A 6,038-nucleotide genomic window follows, 5' to 3' on the forward strand; every position below is an offset into this window, starting at 1 on the left:
TTTTTAGAACGAGGGTAAGGGAGGGAGAAAGAGAGGGAGAGAAACATCTATTGGTTGTCTCGCACGCCCTCTACTGGGGACCTGGCCTGCAATCCAACATGTGCCTGATTAGAAATTGAACCTATGACTTGTTTTTAAAAACCCTTTTAGTGTGTGTGTGTGTGTGTGTGTTAAAGATTTTATTACCCTGGCTGGTGTGGCTCATGGACTGAGCACCAGCCTGTGAACCGAAAGCCCACTGAGAGGGAGAGAAATGTTGATGTGCGAGAGATACATACATCATCATTTGCCTCTTGTACACCCCCAACCGGGGACCTGGCCGCAACCCAGGCATGTCCCCTGACCAGGAATCAAACTGGCGACCTTTCAGCAGAGCCTAGAGACCTTTTGGTTTGCAGGACATTGCCCAGATCACTGAGCCACACTAGACAGGGTTGATATGTCCTCTCAAAGATGAGTTCAGCTCTGACTGGTGTGGCTCAATGGATTGAGCACGGGCTGTGAACTGAAGGGCTGCTGGTTCAATTCCCAGTCAGGGCACATGCCTGGGTTGTAGGCCAGGTCCCCAGTGGGGGCCACATGACAAGCAACCACACATTGGTGTTTCTCTCTTCTCCCTCCCTTCTCCTCTCTCTAAAAATAAATAACTAAAATTTTTTAAAAAGTCAGTTCACTTTGATCACTTGCTTAGAGTTGTGCCTGCTGGGTTTCTCCACTGTAAAGTTATTATTTTCCACCTTGTAATTAATGAATATTTGGGGGAACCATCTTTTTTGTTCAGTCAAGTGTATCGAGGTTTAATTTACATACAATAAAATTTACCCTTTATAGTGTACACTTCTGGGAGTCCTGGCAAGTGAATACAGTCGTGTAAGTGCATTACAATCAAAATACTGTATTATTCAAACTATAAGATGCACTTTTTTACCACATTTTTTTGCTTCAAAATTTTTTCCTTATTTCCCTCTTCTAAAACCCAGGCGTGTCTACTTTTTGGACCATAAGATGTACCCAGGTTTTAGAGGAGGAAAATAAGAAAAAAAATTTTGAAGCAAAAAATGTGGTAAAAAAGTGTGTCTTATCATCTGAAAAATATGGTAGACAACAGTTCTGTCACTCTGCAAAGTTGCCATCTTCCCTTTGTAGCCCGTGCCCCTCCTTGCAGCTGTTGGCAACTACTGCTGGCTCTTCTCTCCTTCGGTTCTGCTTCCAGAATGGGAAACAAATGAAACCGTAAGTACGTAGCCATCGAATATGGCTTCTTTCACTCAGCATAAGGTGTTGAAGACTCATTCCTACTGTGTGTATCAGTTCTGTTCTTAATTCTCGGCAGCATTCCGAGGCATGGTTGGGTGCCCATTTGTTTATCCATTCACTGTACAATGGGCTTAAACATCACACTTCACTTGTGATGATTTTGAATGAAGCTGATGTAAATATCCTTGTACATGTTTTTGTGTGAACACAAGTTTTCGGGTCTCTAAGTCACCAACTGTGGGCTTTCTGGGGTGTATGATAGGTGTATGCTTAACTTTTTGCCATCAGCCATTGTGTTATAAGACTTTCTATCTTATATCTTTTCTCTCTTATTAAATAAAAACAAACCTTCCTCAACACTGCTCTCCTATCCTGCTACTGTTATCTCTCTCTGCTCCCTTTGTAGCAAAACTTCTCCAAGGAATTTCCCTACTTGATGTCTCCACTTCACTGAGGCCTGTGGGTGCCAAACCTCAGTCCTTACCTTTTCGCATTCTTCGGGAGCATGGGACACGGTGAACGCTGCCTTTTACTGGGGCTGCTGCCTCCTTTCTAAAATAATTTTTATTTTTTAAGAAACTTCACTGATTTGAGAAAGTGAGAGAGAGAAATGTCAATTTCTTTTATGTGCCCAGATCAGGGATCGAACTCACAACCTTGACATAACAGGACAGTGCTCTAACCAACTGAGCTACCTGGCTAGGGCTCTGCTGCCTCTTTCCCCTTCCTCTTCTTCTTCCTCCTCCTCTTCCTCTTACACTTTTTCTCCTCCTCCTTTTTCTCCTCTTTAATAATCCTCACCCAAGGATATATTTCCTGATTTGAGAGAGAGAGAAAGGGGGGAGAGAGAGAGAGAGAGAAAGAAACATCACAGTGAAAGAAGAAACATCATGAAGAAGTATCAATCAGTTTTCTCCCCTACACGCCCGGACCAGGGATTGAACCAAACGGTTACAACCGTTTGGTGTACCAGATGACACTCTGACCAACTGAGACACCCGGCCAGGGCTGCCTCTCTTTTGCAGTGCCTTCTTTCTTGGCTTTCTGGACACCCCATTCCCATAGTTTTCTTTCCTACTTAATCTCTCTTGCTAACTTTTCTTGCTTGGTCTGAGCTCTAAATGCTGGAGCGCCCTGGACGTCAGCTCCAAGGCTTCTTCCCTTCTACGTGCCCTTTCACTTCCTAGGTGAGTTTGTCAGTCATGTGGCTTCCAAGACCATCTGCAGGCCAGTGACTCTCAGGTCTAGGTTTCCAGCCCGAAACTCCTCTGAGATCACCATATACCCCAACCTTCAATCCCTCAGCTCCACGGGAGTGTCCAGTAGGCCTCTCACAATGTCCAAGGCACAACTCCTCGGTGACTGCAGCCTTCCCCCAGTCTCCCCTTTCTATGTCAATAGTGCCATCAATGACCCAGCAGCACGTTGTACAAATCTAAGTATGAGATTTATTATTAAGGGAAGATTAGCTTCCTTTTAAAGTTTCCTTTAAACTTGTTATTTTGAAGTCATTTTTGGGCCCTGGCTGATGTGGCTCAGTGGATTGAGCACCAGCTTGCAAACCAAAGGGTTGCTGGTTTGATTCCCAGTCAGGGCACATGACTGAGTTGTGGACCAGGTCCCCAGTAGGGGGCGCTTGAAAAGCAACCACATATTGATGTAACTCCCTCCCTTCCCTCTCTCTAAAAGTAAGTAAATAAAATATATATATATATATATTTTTTTTAAAGAAATCATTTTGGACTTACAGAAATGTTGCAAAAATTGTACAGCTCTCCCATATAGCTTTCAACCACCTTCCTCCAATGCCAATTTCTTACATAACTGTAGCACATCAATATAATACCAATAATACTTGTATACCTTATTTGAATTGCGCCAGTTTCCCATGAATGTTCTTTTTTGGGTTTTAGAATCTAATCCAGGATCCTCTCAAGGAGTTATTATTTTTTTATTATTATTTATATTTAGAGAGAGGAAGGAAAGGAGAGAAATATCAATGTGTGGTTGCCTCTTGTGTGCCCCCTAGTGGGGACTTGGCCTGCAACCCAGGCATGTGCCCTGACTGGGAATCGAACTGGTGACACTTTGGTTCGCAGCCCATGCTCAATCCACTGAGCTACACCAGCCAGGGCAAAAGGAGTTATTTTTAACTTCACTTTTTAATATACACTCTGATTACACTCCTATTGCAACCGAATAAGGGAGCTCAGCCTTCACAATACATCTCAAATCCCACCAATGCTTCCCGCCCCACTGCTACAGTATTGGTTCAAGCCACCATCTCTTCTCTGGAAATTGTAGACCCCTGACCATCTATCTTCCTGTTACCCCTTCATGCCTCCCCTGAATTTTTTCTGTCCATAGCCATTGAAGTGACCTTTTTTTATAGTCGATTAAAGTTCTTTTTTAAAAAAAGATTTTATTTATTTAGTTTTAGAGAGGGAAGGGAGGGAGAAAGAGAGAGAGAGAAACATCAATGTGCAGTTGCTGGGGGCCAAGGCCTGCAACTCAGGCATGTACCCTGACTGGGAATTGAACCTGCGACACTTTGGTTTGCAGCCTGCGCTCAATCCACTGAGCTACGCCAGCCAGGGCTTTGAAGTGACCTTTTAAACATGTAAATTAGGTGTGTCCTCCTGGTCAAAACACTTGAGTTACTTTCTATTTCGTTTCCAAGGAAATCTTCCCTCTCCCCCATGTAACACTTGGCTCAGGCAAGGATCAGCAGTGGCTGCTATAATAATGGTCGGGAACATAAGGTTTGCACAGTGGAAAGGTCTCACGGCTGAGATGAGCAAGGGGAAAATGCACCTTTACAAGGAGAGATCTCACAGTCAGGTCCTTGACTGGGTGACCAAACTCAGCATCCTAATGGTGGGACCGTATGACATTATACACCTCCAGATGTGATGCAATGTGGACTCCATGGTATTGTCCCTTTTAAAGGCAAAACGGGTGTGGGACAAACGGAACAACAGGAGGGAACAATCAGACAAATGTACAGTAGGGGACACGCTACTGGAAGCTGGTCTGAACTCTGGGAAAAACCAACAATGTCATGGAGGAAAAAAGTGTGTGCAGGTGTGTTTGTGTGTTGCCTGTAAATTAAAACACACTAAGGAGACAAGACAACCAAATACAATGTGTGAACCATGATTAGCTCCTAGTTTGACTTAAAACAAAATATTCTTGGGGCAACTGGGAAAATCTGAGTAGGAGTCGGTTAAACTTTCTGAGGGGTTAAAATAATTTTGTGGTTATTTAGGAGAATGTCTTTTAAAAAGATTTTTACTTATTTTATTTTTAGAGAAGGGAAGGAATGGAGAAAGAAAGAGAGAGAGAGAGAGACATCACTGTGTGGTTGACTCTCACGTAGCCCCCACCGGGGACCTGGCCTGCAACCCAGGCATGTGCCCTAGACTGGGAATCGAACTGGTGACGCTTTGATTTGCAGCCCACCCTCAATCCACTGAGCCATGCCAGGATGAATGCCTTTTTTAAAAAATATATTTTATTTATTTTTAGAGAGAGAGGAAGGGAGGGAGAAAGAGAGGGAGAGAAACATCAATGTGTGGTTGCCTCTCACGTGCCCCCCTACTGGGGACCTGGCCTGCATCCCAGGCATGTGCTGACTAGGAATCAAATGGGCAACCCTTTGGTTCACAGCCTGTGCTCAATCACCTGAGCTACACTAGCCAGGGCAGGAGAATGTCTTTACTCTTAGAAGACTGCCCTGACTGGTGTAGCTCAGTGGATTGAGTGCTGGCCTGTGAACCAAAGGGCTGCTGCCCAGTTGAAGCCCAGTCAGGGCACATACCTGGGTTGAGGGCCAGGTTCCCAGCAGGGGGCGCGTGAGAGGCAACCACACATTGATATTTCTCTCAATCTTTCTCCTTCCTTTACCCTCTTGCTAAAAAGTAAATAAATAAAATCTTAAAAAGAAAAGAAGATACATGCCGAAGCATTTAGAGGTAAAGTGCTGCAGCAATTTCCTTTCAAATTGTACAGAAAAATATACATGATTAAGGCAGGGTTGGCTTTATTTTCTTTACATTTTTTATTTTTCAGTATCTTTAGAATTACAAAAAACACCTCCCCCCAAAAAAACGAATTCAAAGTTCCAAGTACATAGCTAAATAAAGCAAATATGTCAAAATGTTTTTAAAAGTATGTGCCCTTATATGTTTCTTGAAACATAAAAATATTCATTTGAATTTTGTAATAATTACTGTAGGTGTTATTAGTGTGTAAGTATTTTCTATAAAGATTTTATTTATTTATTAGGGAGAGGGGAAGGGACAGAGAAAGAGGGAGAGAAACATCAATGTATGGTTGCCTTTTGCATGGCCCCCACCAGGAACCTGTCCCAGAACCCAGGACATGTGCCCCAACTGGGAATTTAACCAGCAACACTTTGGCTCAGAGGCCAAAGCTCAATCAACTGAGCTACACCAGTCGGGTGTGTATAAGTATTATTAAATAGGCAAGTGAATCTACGCATGAAAGTTAAAATACAACATTTAACTCCTGCCTTAACCAGGTAGCTCAGCTGGTTAGAGTGTCATCCTCATACACCAGCATTGCAGGTTGGATCCCTGGTCAGGGAACATACAAGAATCAACCAATGAATGCTTCAATAAGTGGAACAAATTGATGTTTCTCTCAATACATAAAATTTTTTTTCAAAACACTCCTCGTTAAAAAAAAATTAACTCTCTCCGGGACTACAGGGCCCTAAATAACATGGCTGCTAGCCATGATCTCTGATCTCTTGGCCA

Source organism: Phyllostomus hastatus, unplaced genomic scaffold (genome assembly GCF_019186645.2).
Source record: "Phyllostomus hastatus isolate PE091 unplaced genomic scaffold, TTU_PhHast_1.1 phas_scaffold_1224, whole genome shotgun sequence".
NCBI classification, from domain to species: Eukaryota; Metazoa; Chordata; class Mammalia; order Chiroptera; family Phyllostomidae; genus Phyllostomus; species Phyllostomus hastatus.